General features: G+C 41.8%; 1 protein-coding gene across 1 annotated transcript in view; it reads right to left on the bottom strand.

Annotated features, from left to right (window-relative positions):
• The window catches only part of Gpr63 (G protein-coupled receptor 63), a 52450-nt gene extending 28609 nt beyond the window's left edge, over window positions 1-23841 (bottom strand). The window contains exon 1 of the mRNA XM_005361926.3: window positions 21459-23841. The gene's annotated coding sequence lies outside the window, so the exon portion shown is untranslated. The remainder of the gene's footprint in view (window positions 1-21458) is intronic.
• Window positions 23842-24227: the final 386 nt, after the last annotated feature.

Genomic DNA, 24227 nt, shown 5'->3' with positions numbered 1-24227 from the left:
AAAAAAAAAAAAGTGCTCCACAGGCAGCAGCTACTATCTCCATTTAAAAAGACAAAAGCTCAGCAAGAGACGAGCTTGCAATCACAGTACCAGTCTCCTTGGCACCACCACTCACGTCTTTTCAAAATGCCTTGCTGCCTCTCTCACCATCCAAGGAGAAAGTGACTTTTACGTCATCACTGGAGCAATCTGCAAAGTTAAAAATGCTGTCTCTACATCTGGCCTACATCCCTAGCCCAACACCGTGCGGTTTTATTTTTAGAAAGGGCTTCCCTAGAGACTTCATTTTTCTTCAGAACATTATCCTCTGAGGGCTTAGGGCAGCATGAGAGCAGACAATGTTTCGTGCAGAGTTAATAAAATGACCAGTAAAAACAAAGAAGTAGGACAATAACCAAGCAAGGACACTTCTCTGAGTAAAGCTACACTTCAGATTTAAAACAGTCCCATCATAGTCAGGCCAATATTGCACCAATATATATGTTACCAGGCAGGTCCTATTTTAGCTCACAGGGTTCACAGTTAGGTAAGACTGTTGATAACTTTCATCCCCCACCCCCACCCCCCGAAGTCTGCATAGTGTGTTTAGCACCTTCAAGTATTATAATCCAGCCAACAGGAAGGAAGCATCCTAGTCAGCATCAACTTGATTCCAAGATCAAAGTGGGCAATACCTTCAGCAATTGGGTCACACCATCAAGAGATGTGGGCATCCAAGAACCATAGCAGTAGCCTGTGTTCAGGGTGGGTGTCTCTGGGATGCCCCCGACCAACAACTCAAGAAAAGGCCTTCCACACCTCCCATTTTTGCTTCTTATTTGACAACCTATGGATTCTGAAAGGAACACTATGTCCTATGTGTAGGTTAACGCCAATTAAACTCTTGTGTGTGTTTAAAAGGAGGCTATATAGCAGTGGATTTGAGGGGCTGTAAAGATGACTTAGCAGTTAGGAGCATGATCTGATCTCCCAGAGGATCCAGGTTCAAGTTCCAGCACCCACAGGATGGATTACAACCACCATCCGTAACTCTAATCCCAGAGGATCTGAGACCCTTTTCTGTCTTCCACAGATACCAGGCATGCATGTGCTGCACAGACATACATGCAGGCAAAATACTCACAGATATAAAAAACTAATTAATTAATTCATTTAAAAATAGATTCCCTTGTGACTTTTCTTAATGTCCTTAGTATTAGTTATTGCTCCCCCAACCATGCCTCCACCCTACCCTTTCTGCTTTCTAATTGAATTTAAAGCCTGATAAACAGAAGGAAATGTATGGTTGGGTATTGTATGAAGAACCATGGCCAGAAAGCTCAAAGGCCCCTGGAACAAACTTACTGCTATTCTTTTGTTAAATGGACATATTATCAAGCTGCCCTCTACATGCCTATTTCTACCACAGATTAGTGCAGCTCTCAAAGCTCATCAGAGAAGTTTTGTTTGTGCAGTGGAAGCCTACAGATAGCCTAAGATCAGCAAATGTCAGCAACAAATGGAACATATATCTCACACACCCCCTCTGTAGTAGGAAAGCCGCTTGATCGTTCTGGTCACTCGGCAGCTCAGACCCAAAATAATCACACAGAAACTGTATTGATTAAATCACTGTTTGGCCCATTAGCTTTAACTTTTTATTGGCTAACTCTTACATCTTAATTTAACCCATTTCCATTAATCTGTGTATCGCCACATGGTTGTGGCTTGCCAGCAAGATTCAGTCTCTCTCTCTCTGGTGGTGGCTCCATGGCTTCTCCCTGACTCTGCCTTCTTTCTCCCAGCATTCAGTTTAGTTTTCCCCACCTAGCTAAGTTCTGCCCTGCTATAGGTCGAAAGCAGTTCTTTATTAACCAATGGTATTCACAGCATCTACAGGGGAATCCCACATCACTCCTCCAAAGCTCAAGGGCCATCTCTAAGAAGGTATGGAAAGACAGTAAGAGCCAGAAGTCAGGGGGGGTCCAGAGAGAAACAGTACTTTCTGCCTATGACAGGACTGTCAACTCACAAACTGTATATAAGTTTACATAACTGTTAACTCACTAAACTGTATAAGACCTACATAGGATCAATCTAGCCAATGTTCCAGCTCAGAAAGTGGAGGGACTCAGAGGCCCCAACCCATGTAGTTGAGGAGCTATTGGCAGAGGATGGCTCCTGGGGGAAGGGATCAATTTCTCTTAAGGCTGTGGTCCCTGGTAGGTGGATCATGCTTCAGTGGATGTGGTCCCAGACCCATGCGTATATGGGAAGTACAATTAGACATGGTGGGTTATTTTTTTAAAAGGAAATGAAGTAAGGGCAGGGTGGGGTAGGGTTGTGGGGTAGATCTGGGGCCTTTTGGGAGCAAAGGGGGGATAAATATAACCTAAACACATTGTGTGCATATATGAAAATCTCAAAATATTAATAAATCATTATTATATTTTATATTATATTTTTAAAAGTAAATCAAAGTATGCCTAGCCTAAGGAAAAATCATGCTATCCTTCAAATACAGTATTTTAATTGAGTTGTCTGAATGGGTTCTCGAAATGCAGATGCAAGATTAGAATCGGGAAGGGTTTGTAAATGAAGAACGTCTTCAATTCTTCAGCATTTTATGCGCATACTTTAGAGTTCTGAAGACAGTCGAAAACTGTCTTATTCACAACTGCTTTTCAACTCCAGTTGGTAAGGTTGCTCCTCAGCCTTTGTACGATGACTTGTAATAATGAGACGAACTTCACTTCATGTAAGGAAACAAGACATCTTATTCCCTCTGCACACTGCAAGTAAGGTGCTCATCGTCAGTGACTGGGGGGCATCACAAAGAAGAATCCGACCTGAAAATAGTAACTTCTGTAGGTGTGAGAATGACGCGGCTGACTGAAAGCGGCATGCCTCTGCTCCAGTCAGAGGAAGCATCTAAAATAGTTGCACCTGTAGGAAAAGCCTAGCATGGGGGCTGCCGGGGGTTGTTTGAGGCTGTGAAAATCAGTAACTATTTCTCTACCGATATAAAGTGTGCTGTGCAAGTTAAAATAGCCACAACTCTTGCCATGACTCTTAAAATTATATAGAGATGAATAGGAAAATGGATTATTTTGAAGTTATTAAGGTAGTAATTTATCATTCTTAACAATTAAAACAGACAATGTTACACATTAAAGGTTCCTTAAAATCCCAGAAAAATAATGTTATGAGAAAGTCATATGCAGAAAATGAAAAAAATAATTTGAAACAGCATTCAACCCCACTAGAATAAAAATTTTAATGAAAATGCCTGTTAATTTCTGTTCAGCAAATCTTCAGTGGTTTGTGCTTAAAATGAAGATAAGAGAAATTAAAATAGATACTCCATCAATGGAAATGAACTTTAACAGTAATTCAGAAAGCCGCATCGGCTTTCTTACAAACATCCCCCAGGACTTCTCTTCTGACAAAGGCAAACTATGGCAAACCAACAAATGGGCAAATAAAGGCCAGGAAAATGAGAAACTCTTTAAAAAACATCAAAGAGCTATCAGAGCAAGGGAACTTAAGAAACCAAGATTTCAAAGATTAAAATATAGGAAAACGTGTGGAGGCAACTCTGTAATCAGTCACACGTCTTCCCTATGCATAAGCCAATTCCAAAATGCCAATTCAGAGGGATTCCCAAAACAGCTGAGAAGCTGAGAGCGCGAGAAGAGGCAGCTGAAAGGCTCACAAGAAGCTGAGAAGCTGTGAAGTTGAGCAAAAGAGGCAGCTGGGCAGCTGGGAAGCAGCAGAGCAGCCTAGGCTGGAAGAGGAGCTCAGGCTTATGAGAGCACATGGTTGGGGACCTGGGCGTCGCTGAATGACTCATGAGGGATGAAGAAACCAATGGGTCCATGGGAGGACTGCACCCTAGTTTCTCTTAGGGCAAGTCCCTTCACCTTAATTAAATTTCCTAATCAAAGTTTCTTTTGAAAACATAAGCCAAATGTCAAACACACTCTAAAGAGGTTGATTCGTGGTCAGAAGGCACTGAGAATAACAAAACAACCCAGGGCAAAGGCTCCTGCAACAAGACTATGATAGGAATGGATATGAATCTTGATTGGCTTCCAAGAGCCTGAGTGGAAAGGGCTGCATCTCCATAGCCTGTGGCTCCGTTGGACAGTAAAAGAACTGTTAGGAGTCAGTGCCTAGTGAAAAGAAAGTTAGGGTGCTGTGTGTGCCCTGGAAGAGGCTGCTGGATTACCAGGACCTGACTTCCCTTGAGTTTCCTGGCCACTGTGAAGTGACCAATGATGCTCTACCATGAGCAATCACCCTACATGTCAATCACAGCCTTAGAAACAAGAGAGCCCAAACCATGGGCCTACTTTCCTACATATAAGCTGAATGGCTCACATACTCTGTCATAGTGAAGGAAAGTTAACATAAGACTCATAATTTGAAATACAGAAAGAGAGAGTGTGTTTGTGTGTGTGTATGTCTGTGTGATAATTAATTTACATAAAACACAAGCAATCAAGTTGAAAGATAAGCAAAAAATTAGCACTAAAACATCCAAATAGGAAAAAACAAAAATCATAACATATATAAAGGTGGTGTCATCTCTTACCAATCAGCAGCGAAATACAAATAAAAACAGCACAAAACCCCAAATGACTAAAGTTTAAGAAGTAACAGAGAAATAAAATACTGTGTTCAGGATGTAGGACCTACAAGACTTTTATGCATTGCTGTTGGGAGTGGAAACTGATGTGCTATGCTAGCTACCGGGTACTAAAAACATGCCATCTTATCATCTCTGCCATGCAGCAACCCCATGAATTATTGGCTGAACAGAAGAAATGCTCTCACCCATTTAATGGCACAAATGCTTTCTTAGCAGCACTGTTTGAAATAACCAGATAGCAGAATAGTAAGATCTATGAGCAGAAGAATTAATAATAAATCATCGATTCAAATAACAAAGTATTCCATCACCACTAAAGTGAGCAAAGAACTCAGTACAACTCCTAGATGAATCTAAGAAAGTAATCTGAACAGAAGGTGCAGACACAGAAATACATTATACTGCATAGGAAAGGGAGTGCTAACTATGGCATTAGTAAGTGATGGGTGGTTCCGCTAGAGGAGAGAGTGATAAGGACAGGGAAGTGATGTACAAGATGTTATGACTGACTCCTGAGATGCTATAACATTCCCTCAATCTCTGTGGTATATATACACTCCTTTTTCATCTTTTAGTAAGCTGTCCTTTATGGTATTTATATCTTCTGGTGTGTATGTGAAACTTCTACCAAAAAAAAAAAAATCATTAAAACATGGCATGTTTGAGCCTACCAGTAAGCCATGTCCTCAGTTGGCAGAGCAGCATGGTGAGTTTGAGGTCAGTCTGAGCTATGCAATGAAACGGTCTCATAACAACAGGGCGTGGACCTTCAGCTCAGTGGTAAAGTGTTTGCCTTGTCACACCGGGGCCTGGGTTCCAGCCTCAGCAATGAAAATAATGTATTAAAATTTTCAGAATTTAACTTCTCAGAAACAACCTTTAAGAAGTCCTTTTAAATGTTCTTTAAAGGTTAACATAGTTAAAATATCTATAAAGAAGTTTGAAACCTTGAATCAAAGAATTCACAACTGACACCAAAACAACTGTACATTAAAGAGAAAAATGATAAATTTGACCCATCAAAATTTTAAGTGTTTACATTTTAGAAGATACTAAAATAATGATAAATCTGGGACTGACCTAGGCCCTCTGCCCACATGTTACGGTGAGTAGCTTGGTCTTCTTATGAGGTTTCTAACAGTGAGACCAGGGACTGTCTCTGACTCTGTTTCCTACTTTTGGGACCCTTTCCTCCTAGTGGGTTACACTGTACAGCCTTAATAGCAGAGGAGATACCTAGTCTTACTGCAACTTGATAAGCCATGGCTGGCTGAACACATGGGAGGCCTGCCCTTTTCTAAAGAGAAAGGAGGAGGAGTGGATGAGGGTGGGGATGGGAGAAGAAAAGGGAAGGGGGGAAACTGCGATCCAGCTGGGAGAAAGCAATTAATTAATCAGAAGATCATGAAAAATCAAGCAATAGACTGAATTTGCTTTCAAATCACTTATCAAACAGTCTTGTACCCAAATCCTACAAAGAACACTTATGTCTTAGTTAGGGTTTTTAGTGCTGTGACAAAAAAACATGGCCTAAAAGTAAGTTGAAGAGGAAAGCATTTATTTGGCTTACATTTCCATTTAGTAGTTTAGCATAGAAAGAAGTCAGAACAGGAACTCAAACAGGGCAAGAACCTGGAGGCAAGAGCTCATGCAGAGGCAATGGAGGAGTGCTGTTTATTGGCTTGCTCTCCATTACTTGCGCAGCCTGCTTTCTTATAGAGCCCAGGACTGCCAGCTAAGGGATGGCACCACCCACAATGAGCTAAATCCTCCCCCATCAACCACTAATTTAGAAGATGCCTTATAACCAATCTCACGGAGACATTTTCCCAGTTGAGGTTCCCTTCTTTCAGCTAACTCTAGCTTGGGTCGAGTTGGCACTAAACTAGCCAGTACAGCTTCAAATCGAGCAGTTCTCCAATAAAATGAACCAAGCCCAATCAAAAGTGAATGGAAAATATGGGTAGACATTATAAGAATAATAGGCAAACAGCTATCAAGCTGAAGTACAATGTTCCACATCACTGCAATTAGGAACATGTATATTAGTATTATAGCCACCAGAATGACTACAGCGAATAAATGAGCCACAAAAATGCTGGAAGGGATCTGGAGAGAGGGTCACCCACACACTGCTGTAAGTATAGAAAATGAAGGAACTGCTTTGACAAACAACTTCCCCCCCCAAAAAAAAAGAAAAGAAACAAACTTTAAAAATGTAAACATTTCACTCCTAGGTATTCAGCCAAAATGGGAAAAGGCCTGTCTCGTCTATACAAAAGTTTACCCAGGTGTGGTCACAGTAGCATTATTTCTAAGAACACCAAACTGCAAACAAGCTAAAGGGTCTATCAGTTCATCAATGGATAAACAAGCATGGCAGTGCAGCTACACATGGAAAACTATTGAGAGAGAGAGAGAGAGAGAGAGAGAGAGAGAGAGAGAGAGAGAGAGAGAGAGAGAGAGATAATCACACATTTGTGCTGTGTTATACATGGAGTTCACAAGTATTATATGCACAGGTGCTCAGTCACAAGAAACCACATGACACAATTCCAGAGCTGTTCTGTGAGTTTGACACTGTGCCTTTGTCTTTCATTCTCTAACCTCAGTTATGGAAAAAAAAAAGCCACTCTCAGCCATTTCTTTCCAAATGAAAAGTCAAGTAGAATCCCTACCCTTCCACCCACCTCAGCACCGTCAACCAGGCACAACTTCTGACATGGTATAACAGAACTACGCAGTGTGCACTCCAGAGATCTTCAGGTCACTGAAGATCTTTTTTGTGTTTTAATTGCTCCAAAAGTGTAGACGGTTCTATCTTCCCTATATGTTTTCTAGAAACATCCTACCATAAAGGTAGTTTAGTTTATTCCTAGATCCCCACATGATGTGATATAACAACAAGTTTTATTTCCAACTAATTATTCCTGATAGATCGAATCAAGCCAATAAATATGTCTCAGATATCAATCACATTTAGTCACTGTCTATGAGTTTGCCACTGGTCTATGACATGTTATATGCTACAACCAAATAGGACTGGGGAGGTGGTTCAGCTTGTGAAGAACCCGTTGCACAAGCATGAGGCCTCGAATTCATGCCCCCAGCACCCGCGTTAAAGGGAAGTTGAGGGTGTGCCTGTCTGTAACTTCAGAGCTAGGCAAGGTGGAGAGAAGCAAGGCAAGGAGTTCATGGCTCAGCCAGCCTGGCTACATGGAAGACCTGTGGGTTCTGTGAAAAATACTGTCTCAGAAACGAAGTTTGAGAGGAACCCAGGAAAGCACTGGGGATCAACCTCTAGCCTCCACAAGCACACACACAAATACACATTTCTACCCACAAATATGCATGTCCATCTCCACACTCTTGTACACATATCTACATAAACAAAGAAAGAAAAAGATAAAACAAACAGGTGAGGAAATGCTGCATATCCAATGACCTTGTTCCTACTACAAATCCAGATAACGCCCTGGAGAGAGTTCAAGCATAACCTCTGAGAGTTATGTTGGGGTAGTTGAGCAGACCCCATACCTCACCATCCCACCTGGCCCCAGTCAGGCACATCTCCTGACATGGTAGAAGAGATATTTCACAGCAAGTGCTCTGAAGACCCTCACATCACCAGAGCCCTCAAATAACCTCAATCTTTATATATAATAACTGGTCAAGTTAAAAAAAAAAGGATAAACCCTTAGCCCACTGATTCTACATTGTACAACTATAACTCAGTATCACCGCAATTTCAATGACGAACACAGGGAAAATACAGGATTACGAGTCACTTCTCCTGAGCAGGAAGCTAGAAAAGCAACGCAAGAGGAGAAGAACAGAGCTAAAGACCACACTGCTCCTTATCTGTCACTTCAGAACAGGGCTGAAGACTGTGCGAACGCACCCAGAAAAGTGTCAGGTTGGTGTGACCTCGATTCACTGCCATTTCTCGAAATAACTCTAGAAAGCTTAAGAAGATTCTGAAAAGTCTGAGGTCATACTTAAAATACTTGACGTTTAAATTTTTACAAAAGATGACTCTGGCTTTAGTATTCAAAGCTGTTATGAGACAAAAATACGATATCCAAGAAAAATACCCCAGCAAAAGAGAAACCCGTTAAAAGAAAATCTGCAATATTCATTTTCATCTTAAAAAAAAATCAAGGTAGGACAGTGAGATGACCCAGCAGATGGCAGGAGACATTAGACAACTGGAGCTGTTATCTGACTTCCACAGGTGCATGCACACATGCACCCACATGCACACACGCACACATGCACACACACGTGCATACACACAAATATTTTAAAACTTGAAATAAATTTACAATGTATTTAAAAATAAAAGGAAATTAAAAGCTGAATTCCTGTTTTCTTTTGGTTTTTCAAGACAGGATTTCTCTGTGTAACAGTCCTGGCTGTCCTGGAATTCACTTTGTGGACCAGGCTGGTCTTGAACTCAGATATCCACCTACCTCTGCCTCCCAAGTGTTGGGATTAAAGGCAGGCACCACCCCTGCCCAACTTAAAAGGTGAACTCTAAACACCAAAGAAATATATCTCATTAAGTGTCACATAAATCTCAAGAGAAAAAGAGGTCTAAGAGAGGCCCAGTACTTGCCTGTCACCGAGGTTCCCACCAGTAATGACATAAAAGGTACCGCCATTCAACAAGACTTCTGCTCCTCAAAGACAAAAGAGCCAGTAAATGCCAGGCAAATTCACAAGTGCTGATGCAACTGATGTGAGAGAGAAGACCCAGAGCCCGTGGGGAATTCACTGGCTCCGTGTCAAGTGTGCACACAGATCGCAGAACTGTGATTTCTGAATTGCTTCTGCACAAAGGAGGAGGAAAGAAAAGGCACTAACCGCCATTCTGAGCACTGCTATACTTGTGTCCAGACAAGTTTCTGCATGTTTACTATATCTTATTCACGCCCTTGTCATGTGATTTCCTAGCAGAATGGCCTATGAGAGTAACTGAGGCCACAAAGGGATGTATATGTAAGCATGTATGCATGCACCCCGTATATATTCAATACTGGCAAGACCCTCTGCAACAGCATGGCCCAAGCATCAGAATTTGCCTAACAGCTAATGAAATAAATGTGAAAATTCTCCTGATATTCATGGTTTCTGTTATGCAGAAAATTGAATGAGAAGAAGATAAAAAAGAATTAAATGGACTTTTACTGAATGACCATAGCTTCATTCAATCAGATATAAAGGAAGTTGGCTTTTCCTTCAAGCCAAACTGACCTACACAGTGCAGCCCTGGAGACAAGCCCCTTTCCTTTACCTGCCAAAAGACCCATTTTCCTAGAATCCCCATATAAGCCAGAGTTTAACTAATTTAGATCTAGATTAAGAGATGATTTTTATCCTGGTGTTTTTTTTATGTAATGTAAGGAAAGAATTGGGACAAAAAGAATGCAGCAATAAATTATTTCCTGAAAGAGCACAGCAGAGTAAAAGCTCAACTCTCATTGTCCAGTGATGGGCAGTCATCGCTGACGAACAGAGCAATGACCCAAATGGAACCCAGTCAATTGTAGTATTATCATTAAAAACCTGTCTTTGATATTTCCAGTGATGGATACCTTTATAGACATATATGCACATAAGTGCAGATGCCCACATAGGCCAGGGGCTTTGGAAGCCCCTGGAGTTGGAACAGCAGGTGGCTGTGTGGCTCCTGACATGGATGCTGAGAGACAAACTTGGGTCCTCTGCAAAAGCAGTCTGTGGCCTTAGCTGCTGAGCCATTGCTCCAGGCTGATTTCAAAGCTGTCGCCATCTCCATTCCACCACTGTGCTTGCTTTTATTGCCATCTTATAGTAAATGTATATCGGGTGTCACAAAGGCTGAGATCTTTAGTTTCTTTCTATTTGACTACTTACAGCCAAAGAGGTACACACACTGCTACACTGTGTAGGGTAAGAGGGAAAATTTAGTATGTGGCATAGTCCACCTTGGTCTGAAAGAACAGAATACCCGAGCTTGGTAAATTAGGAAGAGAATTTATTTGTGACACAGTTCTGGAGGTGATTAAAAGACTCTGTCATGGCCGGACGGTGGTGGTGCATGCCTTTAATCCCAGCACTCGGGAGGCAGAGGCAGGCAGATCTCTGTGAGTTCGAGACCAGCCTGGTTTACAGAGCTAGTTCCAGGACAGGCTCCAAAGCCACAGAGAAACCCTGTCTCGAAAAAACCAAAACCAAAACAACAACAAAAAAATACTCTGTCATGTCAAGTGGCCCTCATGTTTGGCATCTCACAGTACAAGAGAGAAAAGCAAGATAGCTAAGCCTGAGAGACAGAGCGAGCACAAACCCACACACCAGCAAGAGAAGGTCAAACTTGAGCTGCAAAAATGACCCATCAGTGAAGAGCACTGGCTGTTCTTCCGGAAGACCCAGGTTCATTTCCCAATACATGGTGTGGGTACCAAGTCACGTGGCTAAACATAGACAAGAGTTACGGGTTAATTTAAGTTGTAAGAGCTAGTTAATAATAGGCTTGAGCTAACAGGCCAAACCATTTATAATTAATATACGCCTCTGTGTGTTTTTTTGGGATTGAACAGCTGTGGGACCAGGCAGAACAGAAACTTCCATCTACAGGCATAAATTTCATCCATTCATATAAATATGTGTGTGTGTGTGTGTGTGTGTGTGTGTGTGTGTGTATGAATGAGTGAAATTTATTTAAATGTTAAATATCTTTAACCAAAATATGTCTCAGTAAAGGGTCAGTTTCAGGTCCTACACAGAAATTTTAACAGAGTTATCAACAGAGAAAACATGGCTGACTTAGTTGGGGTTTTTCTTGCTGTGAAGAGACCCCCATGACCACAACTCTTATAAAGAAAACATTTAATTGGGGTGGCTTGCTTACAGTTTCAGAGGTTCAGTCCATTATCATCATGATGGTGACCATGGCAGCATGTAGGCAAGCATGGTGCTGGGGCTGAGAGTGCTACATTTTTCAGACAACAGGAAGTTGACTAAGAGTGACAACGAGCAAAGTTTAAGCAAAAGCCTGCCCCCACAGTGACACGCTTCCTCTAACAAGACCAAACCTACTCCAACAAAGCCACACCTCCTAATAGTGCCACTCCCTATGAGATTATGGGGGAGCAATTGCATTCAAACTACCACAATGGCAATGAACAAAATTAGAGCTTAAAGGGAAGGGAACGAAATCACTGTGTCTTCTAAACTTGATAAATTAACATAGGTAGGGTTTTGTTTTCCCAGGTTTTTGAGACAGGTTCTTACATAACCAATATTATCCTCAAAACATGTGGTTGAGGGCAACTTTGAACTCAAAACCCTCCTACCTTAATCTCTTGAGTTCTGGGGTTACACACAAGCACTGCCATTCCTACCTAAGCTTTTTATTTTCAAAAACAAAACCCCATGGTGGTTTGATTGTGGTTTGCTTATTAATATGTACCACAAAGATATCCAATCTTATATGTGTCTCTTTGCCTCATAAATAAAACAGTTTCTTCAATATGATCAGGTATCGCCTCCCCCCACAAAAAAAAAAATATCCTCCAGCAACAATCTGATTCAACAATGCGCAGATGAAGATGGCACCCAAGCTAGTGGGGGTGCAAGCATGTCCCTGCTCAGGAGCTCACTTGCAGCTGAGGGAAAACACTACTTCCAGGCAACGGTAAAGCAGGGCACCCTCACAGAACACCAAACCAACCAAAGCAACAGAAGCAGTGAGAGCAAGAGGAAAGAAAGACCAAGGACACGGCATCTTAGCTTTAACTGGCAATTTAGCAAAGCCTGGAGTCATCCTGCAGGAAAGCCTCTATCAGATCATCTTGTGGGAATGTTTGCAGGGGGTTACTGGTTAATGATTGATGTTGGACATCTCAGCCCACTGTGCACAGCTCCGTTCCTGAGCAGGCTGTCCAGAACTATATACAAAGTTAGCTGGACATCAGCAGAGACTAAGGCAACAGCAGGGATCCTCCTGAGCTCTGCTTCAAGTTCCTGCTTGAGTCCCTTCCCTGACTTCCTTGGTGCGACCTGGAAGCTAAACAAATGAACCGTTTCCTTCCCTGTGTTGCTCTTGGTCAGGATATCTTAGCCGCACAAGAGAAAGGAAGCTAAAATGCACACCCACAAAGACTTCAGGTGCAGAAATTATTAGACAAGAAATACATAATACAGTAAGGGATTGATAGTAAGCAGATGTGGGGAAGTGCCAAATAATAATGTAGAAATTAAAAAATAACTAGTATTAAAGCTAAGTCAACAGGATGACTTGTGAACTATACCTTAGAGCAGATACTTCCCTGGATGCTCTGAATGGACATATGTGAGTGAGACGTGAACGAAAAACAGTACAAGCGATGAGATAATAAGAAATATAGACTGCCGGGCGATGGTGGCGCACGCCTTTAATCCCAGCACTCGGGAGGCAGAGGCAGGCGGATCTCTGTGAGTTCGAGACCAGCCTGGTCTACAAGAGCTAGTTCCAGGACAGGCTCCAAAACCACAGAGAAACCCTGTCTCGAAAAAAACAAAACTAAACAAAAAAGAAAAAGAAAAAGAAAAAGAAATATAGACATGTGAACAAACACGCAACTGGAGTGTAAGATGATCAGAAAGTAGTATTCATAGGATAATAAATAAAAGTTAACAGAATTAAAAAAAATGCTAATATTCAAATAGTCAGTCTGATCCCTAACAGGATCATGTATGCTTGTTTTTTATTCCCACTCAGAAACAACAGATGGAAATTTATAACATACATGTGCCCACACACACGCACCCACACAGAAAACTATCTTTGTGGCGAGAATGTCTCTAAAAGATCTTGGAAGAACTCAGTTTCCCCAACAAAGGAGGCAAAACAGGCTTGGGTGCTTAATTCTCCATGGCAATAATAAAGTGTAGAGGATGCTGGAATCACATTTTGTGATGTGCTGCAGTAATTATCTGTCAGAAAGGAATTTAATACCCAGAGGATCGCTCTTCAGGAAAGAAGGTAATTAAAAATATTATTATAAACAAACTCTCCCCACACACTCACTCAACAAAGGAAAAGTAAAGAATATTTGCCAGACAAAAACAGGTCCTCAGACAGAAGGCCTGATCCACACACAGAGAAGGCAAGAAAGATGGTCATGGCAATTACACATAAGTACTGGATACAACACCAAAAAGATAATTTAAGAAGAAGGAATGCGAATTAAAACACTGACAAAAAATAAATTGGAGGTGGGGTTATATACATTGCTCTTAGGAACTGGTGATTTCAATAAGGAAGGTTGAGGTCTTATTAAAAATGGTGATTTCAATAAGGAAGGTTGAGGTGTTATTAAAAATGGTGATTTCAATAAGGAAGGTTGAGGTATTATTAAAAATGCAGCTTAAACAAGAGAATATTTCTCACAGTTCTGGAGGCTGAAGTGCAAGAGAAAGGTGGCGTCAGGATCGGTTCGTTCCTAACCTGTACAACCTTCCCGAGTCCCTTGGCACAACACTTTCATGTGGCCTCTCCTCTCCACATGTGGAGAGGGAAGGAGATCTCTCTGTCCGGTCTTACAAGACTGGAGTCTACCTGTAAGAGTTTATTTAACCTGAATTATCTCAAAACAGGTGCAATCTCCAAACACATTTACACTGTGTACATATATATATATATATATACATATACATACACACACACACACACACACACACACACATTTACGAGGACACAATTCAATTCCACAATAGAGAACAAAGACACTAGATGAATAAAAATGAAGGTTCATAATAAAATTATCTGGGTCATCACTAAAAGAATACAGAGCTTCCAGTCAGTGCCTTAAGCTCATTTAGTAAACAGAAAACTAAAAATGAAAGGGGGGGAGGGGTCAATCTAGCCAAAAAAAGTTAAGACAGGAAAGAAGATGCAGAAAAGACAGGAGAAATACATAACTCTTGATCATAATTAAATCTAAATATAACAATCTTCACTCTAAATACAAAAGACCAATTTCTCCAGTTGAAAGCAGACTCAGATATATCTTATTAACAAGAGACACATCCAAAACCATAATGATTCATTCAGCTTCAATTGCAGAAAGAAGTATGGCATATGAAAGCAAACATAATCTATAGGGAACAATGTATTGCTTTATTAATATCAAAGGAAAGGATTTTAAGTCAAATAACAGTACCAGAGATAAAGTCATCACATATGACAAAAAGATTTAATTTGCCATAAAAAAGTTTTAAAATTTAAATTTGTGTTTATAACAGTCCTCAAAAAGCAAAACATTAATTACCCAGATGAAAATGATAAATCGATAAATAAAATCTCATCAGTTGAGTGACTAAGCACAAAACTTAATAAACGTAAAGAGCTGACCCAGTTAGAAACAAAAGAATATAGATTACAGGAGTGACATGGGAACCTTTATTAAAGCGGAGCGCCTGCTGGAACCCACAACACTAACAAGCATCAAAGAACTAGTACAATACAGAACAATTTTTCTGAGTATATCTCAAACAGAAATGAACAAGAACAGCAATATGTATTCAGAACCTCAGTGTTAAGGACTTGAATCAAAACAAATACGAACAGGGCCAGGAAGATCACTTGGCAGTTGAGAGCAATAGGTGATCACCCAGAGGACCTAGGTTTGAGTCCCAGAACCCACATGACAGCTCATAACCATCTAGAACTCCAGTCCCATGGAACGTGATGCACCTTCTTGCCTCCACTGGCACTGCACACACGGTACACAGATGCAGACACACAAAATACCCATACGCGTAAAATAATCAATTGGTTCATTAAAATGACACCATAGAAAATACTTAGAGCTGCATGGTTTTTTTTTTTTTTAGATATTTCGATAAAGAGCTAAATGGGGATATGTGGGAAATCTAAAGTCTTTAAATAAAGCACGAACCGAAGCACCCAACCTAAGAAGAGATCAGAATAGGGTGAAATATATCTAAACACCATTTAAGGAAATAAATATGTAAAAAGTAAGCCACAAGTAACTATATCACAGAGTTGAGACACATTATATATTACAATATTTAAAATGGAAAAAGAAGAAAGAGAAGCATAGATTAGCAGTAATGGAAGAGAAACAATGAGAGGCTCCACAGACGGCCAGAAATTTATTTTATGATATGACAAAACATTTAATTTTATCTTTTTAAACACAGTAACATTGACAAGCACCTCCTTATAAACATATAAATTGTTCAAAAGTACAAAAAAACTACAAGAATAAATTTTAGCATGAATCTCCAAATCATAAGAGTGAGCAAAGGCACACAAGATACACATTCATGTAGTTAAACTAATATAAAGTGCCAAATAAACAAAAATAAGAAATGAACTATTTTAGGATGAAGCAAAATCATAAATAATGCTCTTTGTAGAAAAAATGAAAAAAAATGAACCTGTCCAGTCTGCCTATGTCTATTACATTCATGCCAACATACAAAGACACTGCTGTAGTTTGGATACGAAGTGCTGCCCCCAACATTCCTATGTTACAGGCTGGTTACCAGCTACTAAATCTGGTCTCTCTCATCATTCAGACAGAGTAGATCTTAAAAGCCATTACCTAATCAATGGATAAGCCCACTGATGCAGTCACTTCTTTACGCCCATACTGGGGTACTGAAAACTCTGAAGATGAGACCTACTTGGAAGAAGCAAGTCACTGGGATAAAGTTCTTGAGGATGGTATCTTTTTGCTGGCTTTTCTCTGTCTCTCTGTCTCTCTCTCTCTCTCTCTCTCTCTCTCTCTCTCTCTGCTTCCTGGCTTCCATGCGGTAACAGCTGCCTCTTCCTCCAAAGGCTCATTACACCATGAGGTTCCCCTCCCTTTAAGCTTAATGCAATAAATAGAGACAGTGACCTTGGACTAGAACTCCTGAAACCATGAACAAAATAAACCTTCCTTCGATTAAGCCATTTTTATTAGGTCTTTGTCCCAGCAACAAAAAGTCTTACTAATCCAAACACAGTTCTTCATGATAGTAAAGAAAGAGGTAAACAATATTCATCAAAGCAATTTTTAAAAAAGCAAAATGAACAGACAAACAAAACACCTTGTTTTTAAGTGCAAAGCCATGAAAAAACACCAGCTTGGAAGAAAACAGTAAACTAAGTTTGAACGTTTGACTGTTTGACTCAGACAAAGAAAGAACCACCTGTTGTAAAGTGGAAGGAAACAACTGGTCCAGAAAATGATATGGGGTGCTGCTCACCTTCCACAGCTGATGCCAAATTCTAAAACTAAGGGATGAGCATGGAAAGTGCAGCAATGATGGACCCCTTAGAGTCACGTTGGATGATTAAAGACAATTTCAGTTCTGAGCGTGAGGCAGGAACTCACTCATGTTCTTTTCCTGCCCATGCCCATTTTGCATCTCTTGTTCTGTTACTGAAATAAACACATTTTAAAAGATAAATAACCAATATGACACTTATCTATAGTTTAATGTTATTGTCAGAGCGAAGAAGGATTAATATAATCATGGATAAAATATAGGTCTACACGTGCAGGCACAACTCAAAGCTAAGTTCCGTGCATCTAAATCTTACAAACTTATATTCAAAGTTAAGAGCCCAAAGCGCTGGTTATCATAGGTAAGAGAAACAATCTTTAAGTTTTAAAGATGACCATATAATAAGCAATGTTCATTTAATCTCAGAGCAGTTATGTGTGCCTCAGAGTGTGTAAACCTACAGTAGCCAAGCATGAATGAAGTAAAGGTGACTGAAGTTGACAAGAGGAAACCATTCTTGCTGCACACTATCAACTGCTGTATTTCCTTTGAAGATAACATTTTACAGCTGTGACGAACACTAACAGATGGTCTGGGGATTAAGACTAACACATCAGGAAAGAATTGGACAATGCAAAGAGACAAGGAACTGAAAACTCAGGACTGGACTCTCACTAGTAAGATTTTAGATGGCGTTTGAGTTTGTGTGGGTTTAATCAAAATGGAGCAAGCAAAATGCTCCCCTCCTTGCCTGGGTGAAAATGGAGACAAGCTAAACTGATGGAAAGAATGGTTTATATTATGCACATACAGGCAAACATTTACCTCTGGAAGGTAGTGGATACCATGACCCTCCCAACCTTAAACCTCTTTGTACCTGCATCCTTCCAGGGATGCCACAGGAGAGCAAAGAACTGCAGCAGACACCTGCAGCCTAGACGCAGAACTAAATAAATATCTAGCACACAAGTTGATTGATTCTCACATCATTGCCAGTCAAAACCTAACTATCATCCAAACGGTAGGCATTTTTAAATCCCTGTTGATTATCTTTCTCTAAAATCTCCTAAGCTTTTTTTTTTCCTTTAGAGAAGTAGGACACGATGAGGGTGCCTCCATTCAGGAGGTCACCACCACCATGCAGAATGATGTCTGCCTCTTCCGACCTCCTCCCCAAGGTGGATTTCTCCCAGTGCTTTAGATACAGACTGAGCTCATCTGGTCAAGTAAAAAGTTAGCCAATAACCTTTGGTCAAAACTCCCCAAACAGTATGTAAAACAAACAATAAAACAATAAGAAGAGTTTCAACTGGAAATTAGTTACGAATCAATCAGCAATGTTTGATACAGGATCTGGCTGGTTACCTTCTTAATCTCAGCTGGGCCTATTAATTTCAATAGGTGACCAGCAGTTACCCTCTTAATAGCAAACACACACACTCCTCCCCAAACCCATGGAGCTATATTAAAATCTTTCCTATGTGCTCCTTACATGTGCAATGATCATGAACTTTCCAGTGTACTAGAGTTTCGTTCTTTAGCTTCCTAAACCTTCTGTCGCACAGACAGAAATGCACGGAAATTCATTCATCAGCTTGGTCTTCATCGATCTGTGTAGAGGCAAAGGCATTTGATCCTATGTGCCAAGCTCAAAGACAGAAGCAGCCTGCTGTCAACTTGAGAAACCATTTTTTTTTTTTTTTTTACAATCATGACATGCCGCCTTAAGCCGACTAAACACTAAAGCATGCTGGGCTGCCCACACTGCGAATTATGTGGAATGTTCCCCATGTTTTGTGGTTGCAAAAGTACTGGGTTTGTGCATCATCCATTTCAAATCAAAGACACATCTGACCTTAAAACCGAGATTCCCCAAGCAACTTAAACGGTAACTGACCAAGATCCAGTCAGTGTCAAACAGCTGTGAACCTTCCTAGGCAAACGTTTCAAATGTGAGTTTCTTAAGGTAAAGAGACATAATGTAAATTTTGTGGGACTTTTAAATGTATCTCAAGAAAACACTAAGAACTCACGGGAATCTTGCTTGTCAAAAGCAGAGGAAGGGGAGGTTATGATGAATGCCACTTGCAACAATGTAAACAACATTTACAGTAAATGCAAACGGATTTCCCAAGTACCTAGCAAATTAAGACAAAAATAAAAACCCTCTAATGGGTTATTGCTTCCACCTCTAATGTTCATGCAGATGCTGAAATTCTGAAGCATCAGTTGTGGGAAGTGATTTCTAGAAGTACTCCAAAAGAGGAAGATCTTGTTACCCTTAAACATGACCACAGCATTGTATTATGGGTACAGTCTGCCCAACCATCAGTGGCCCACTGTCAAATCAAACAGCAAAGACCATCAACATTTAAGATGCTTTCACAAAGAAGAACACAGAACGCCCCTCAGGTTTGCCTCTGAGGTCAGCTTTCTAAGTTCCCAGCTTCTGAAGCATCACCAGCGGTCATTTCTGATGTGCTTTAAAAAAACAAAAACAAAACTAAACACCATCTTGACGAACTAAGTTTTATCTAAATATAACCTACCTACTAATGGCAAATTTTTGAAGCAGAGAAATGCCTGACTCAATCACCCAGTGGTGGGATCATGTTAATAGATAAATGTGTGTTTAAGATCACTGGTATAGGGCATGCTGGTCCAAGCATAAGAGTTCATTCAGGTAAGTGCTAGAAAAGAGTATTCTTTGGCTAAAATGGTCAAAGCTAACACACCCTGAAAGAACTATATTTAGCTTCTAGTCAATTACATCTACTGTTCTTAGTGGACATGCATCATTGCGACCCTCGCTCGCTTCCCTGTGACCAGACGACAGAGATAGATGTCATTCATGTGTCTGACATCATTATAACGCCTACATAAATCCCTATGGATACATATGTATACAGAGAACAGGTCTCAAAAAGAATCCTCATAAAATGTATGTCTCAAGTCAAAGACACCTATACAATTCTCAAAGCAGTCACACTAGTAAGTATAATTCTAGGAACTCAGTCACAGCCATCTTTAATATCAATTCTTACCATCTTGCCTAGAGTCCAACCACCTAACGGGACAATTGTGGCCAGAGTTAAGGTTTAAAGGGTGTGACTGTCATCTGGAAATTTTTCTCCAAGAATGTTGACTGAAAAATACAAGAAAACACTTAAAATATTGTGTTACGCTTCAGTTCCGGTATATATAACCACAAAGTCACATCCAAGACAAAAATCAATGTTCCCATTTTTTTGTCAAGTATCCGTGGCTATTTCTGTCATTTCAAAACTTCCAAGTTACCGATAAGGCACTTCCTCCGCTATGGTGATTACATGAGTAGCAAGTATCTTCCTCCACAAAACTGTCTAGGAAGCCGGGCAGTGGTGGCCCATGCCTTTAATCCCAGCACTCGGGAGGCAGAGGCAGGTGGATCTCTGTGAGTTCGAGGCCAACCTGGTCTACAAGAGCTAGTTCCAGGACAGGCTCCAAAACCACAGAGAAACCCTGTCTCGAAAAACCAAAAAAAAAAAAAAAAAAAACCTGTCTAGGAAACACATGCCAATGAACTTACTTTAAACACTTCAGGATACTTTCTGGAAGTGCCGGCGTTTTATTTTTATTGTTCAAAGTGAATTAGGTAATGTAGTCGCTTGTGTCACCAAAATGTGGGCTACGTGGTACCATGCAACACAGCTCACAATTCTGTCAGCACTTTTGATTTTCCCAGGACACCATCAGCTCACCTCAGTAACTGGAGAACACAGCACACAGGAGGATAGCGAGTCCAGAAGGTGAGCATGTGGGGCTTCTTTCACATACGGGACACGTGGAGAAAGACCATGCGTGTAGTAAATGAACTTTCTATCAGATTTTATCAAATGGCTACTTACCTCCTCCATGGGCAAAACTGTCTGAAGTAAAGTCATATTAGGCAATAAACCGGGTTTTGTTTGCCATTCTTAGAAACATTACTCCTAAAAATCCTTAAGAAGTTGGAGCATTCTTAATCAAAGACTTGGTCAAAAGACAACTGGTCGATAAACAAAGAAAATTCAGTTTTTAAAAGATACCGCTAAACCTCACCCCCCCACCTCACCGAGGAAAAGTGTATCCTAAGGCGGATGCCCGTATTTCCTAAGTATTCTAGACTGTCTAAATATTTCATCAAAGACTAAATGATCACTTTGAAAATTGAGCCAGCCCTGGGGAAGATTTCTCATAAAGCTGTGCTGCTGAGCTGTTTAAAGCACGCCAGCGAACATGCTGAGTCTTAGCCCAGAACCGAGAGCCTAGAGCGGGAAAGTTCCCGAGGGTCCCAGCCTTCCGCGAGGCTGTGCTCGGCGGGGCCCCGGCGGGAGCACCCGGCATCAAGGAGGCCCGGAGCAGCGCCGAGCATCGGGCCGCCCCCGGCAAGCCGTGGCCCCGCCGGGAGCCTCTCCGGGGCGCTGGCTGCCGAGTCAACCGGGTGCAGTCGCGAGGACCCGGGAGAGCCGCGCTCCGCGCCACCGGTCCACCCGCTCTCCGCCCGCCCGTCCGCCCACCCGGGACGCGCTCGCACCTCGCACAAAAGGCGCCGCGGCGGGAGCGCAGAGAGATACCGGCCGCTGCCTCCTGGAACTTTGCGGACATCGCAGCGCAGCTCCGCGGCTCCGAGCCCCTGGCGCAGGAGGAGGCCGAGGCGGCGGCGGAGAGTCGGGGCATCGCCCGGCAGTGCCTCCGCCTTGCCGGCTGCCGACGGCTCCCGCCCCCGGGTACTCAGCGCTTGCTCTTAAAGGCGCCCGCTGCTGGTTAGGCCGCGAGGTAAGGGAGCAGAGAGGAGTGGGGAGGAGGCAAGGAAAGGGGGAGGGGGCAGCACAGACGGGATCCCGGGAGGCCACAGCAACCTAAGCTCAGACTCCTCCTGCTCCAGGACCCCAGACCACCTCCCTCTATGCTCCTGGGCAAGAGTAATTTAAGGGAGTAAGTGTTCAGAGCCTACATGGAGGGCGCCTAGCCTCTACTTGGCCGCCTAGGGAACCCCGCATTTGCTTGAGCTGCCAACACTCTGTTAAAGTCTTGACCAAACACTCCATCTCTGGGTCACGTTTGCCAATTAAAAATCATGGCTCTGTGGGACTATTTTCCTCCACTGAGTGTACAGTCTTCCTGATGCTGCTTCTTCATCTCCAACATTATGATGAGCGTCTCAACCTAGAGCGCTTCAAACTGAAGACCGGCTTGGACCTGGACCGCTGAAGGAAGGAGTCTTGCAGTACAGTGGCAAACATGCCTTCACTTGTGCTCTGTTCTTTCCACAGCCACTTACCAGGTGGCCTCCAACTGCAAAGGCAGAACCACTGGCTTTCATGATCAACTAGCCTTTCCTTTAAAGGAAAGATTTCATCTTCAAATTTCAATAACGGTGCTTTTGATATGTGGCGTCCACGTGAGAGATGAAACTGATTTCCTAACCATCGTCAACATTTGTGGCGAGAGGCTCAGTGGAAGGCCCTGAACACTCAGGACATCAGCATTAGCCCTGACCACACAGCAGACCAGCATGCGGGACCATTCATAGAAAGCTGCTCTCCCGCCTCTTGATTCTCACTCCTGTGAGACCACTCCGAGGTGGGCAATAACTATGAGGTAATTAGGGGTTATGATACAACATGGGCTCCAAAGCATCAGTCCCAGCGAAGGACTCTGAAGAAGTGAGAGACATTTTCTAATTCAAAGGAGCTTGTGCCATATAGCCCTGACCTCAATCAACTCAGTTCTTCCTTCGGGACACTGTAGTGTGTGTGCAAATACTGTTGGCAAGAGGTGGATGCAGTTTTTGTTACCAGAAGGAGAGGACCTAAGCTCCATGTTTTGTAAACGGCATTGAAGGAGGCTAGCATGCAGCGGGAGTAAAGAGAATACCACCAGAAAATAGTCAGACTAGTCGGACATAATAGCAAGGACTTAATTCACAGTGACTTAACTACATACAGAGTGGAATTTATTGACTCATATGTTTATAAAGACTAATAAGTGACCTAGTCAGAAAAAAAAAGAGATCTTTTCAAATTTCCTTTTTTAAACAATTTCCTTCAGCTGTTTCAAGGGTGACTCTAAGACACAGTTTTTCTTCACATCTTGCCTGTGCTTTTATGGTACTGGTTCTATTTTTTCTAAGCAGGAATGAGAATTGTGACTCCAGATGTACTTCCACCATCCTTAACAGCTGTTGTCTTCAACACGTGAGCAGGCTGAGGTGCACTGGACCACTGGGATCCCGGGCTTACCTCTGAAGTAGCCATTGGAACCACAAGATGGAAAGTACCCTGCCGGGCAGGGGTCCTTTACCTGTGTCTGAAAACAAACAAACAAAACAAGAACGACGACTATGTCAAGCCGTGGTAAACCAGTTTCCGTATATACAACCCACATGGACTGAGCTGAGGATGATCCCTAAAGGAAAATTAAAGTGTTGCTGCGCAAAGGTTAAGTACATCGACTAGATGAACAGATACCCACTGCAATGCTCTTTGTCCAGCACCTGCATGTACCGCCACAGGTACAGATGGCCCACGTGTGTCCTTTACCAATACTCTTAAGATGGGAAGAGCAAGAATATTTATGGTCCTGGAGGCACAAGTTTCTGAACTGGGTAGCTGTGTCCTCAGTAGCCACTGGAAACCTCCTCAGTGATGTGTAACCAACTGTGGACAAACTTTATCTGATGCGTTTTATTTGGTTATTTTTTTCCCTAACCTATGGTCCCTTTGCCAACATTCATCCCAACCTATATTAATTGTTAGGCCTTGTATTTTTATGTCATCGATTCTACTACACAGCAGTCTATAGAAATTCTTTGTAAGTTTATAGTCATTAACTGGAAAGAATAAAGTCTACAAATAACCACATTTTCAGTGTCCCAAGGACACAGGGCCCAACTTCATTTTTATGCCTTAATAACTATTCCATCTTTTCAGGGCTAGAATGGAGGAGTTGATGCTTTCCTACCCCAAATGCCTGCTTCCAGGTTGGGGAGATGGTGGGAAGAAGTGATTGCCACACAAGCCTGCTGACCTCAGTTTGGTCCCCAGGGCTGATGGTAGAACCAACTCCCAGGAAATTGTTCTCTGTCCATCATACAGATGTCACAGCACGAATGAACCCACACTCATTCACACACAGAACGTCATAAAATTAAGATGTCAGCTTCCACTTGTTTCTTTCCACACACGAAACTTTCTATTCTTCACAGACCTAAACCATTTCTATTTGTAAATATTGTAAAATTCTTTACATATCACATCTATAAATCTAGAAGGTACTTTAGGGTAACCAAAAACTTCCCTTT

This window comes from Microtus ochrogaster, linkage group LG5 (genome assembly GCF_000317375.1).
Source record: "Microtus ochrogaster isolate Prairie Vole_2 linkage group LG5, MicOch1.0, whole genome shotgun sequence".
NCBI lineage: Eukaryota > Metazoa > Chordata > Mammalia > Rodentia > Cricetidae > Microtus > Microtus ochrogaster.
This window is presented reverse-complemented; position numbering and strand designations above follow the sequence as displayed.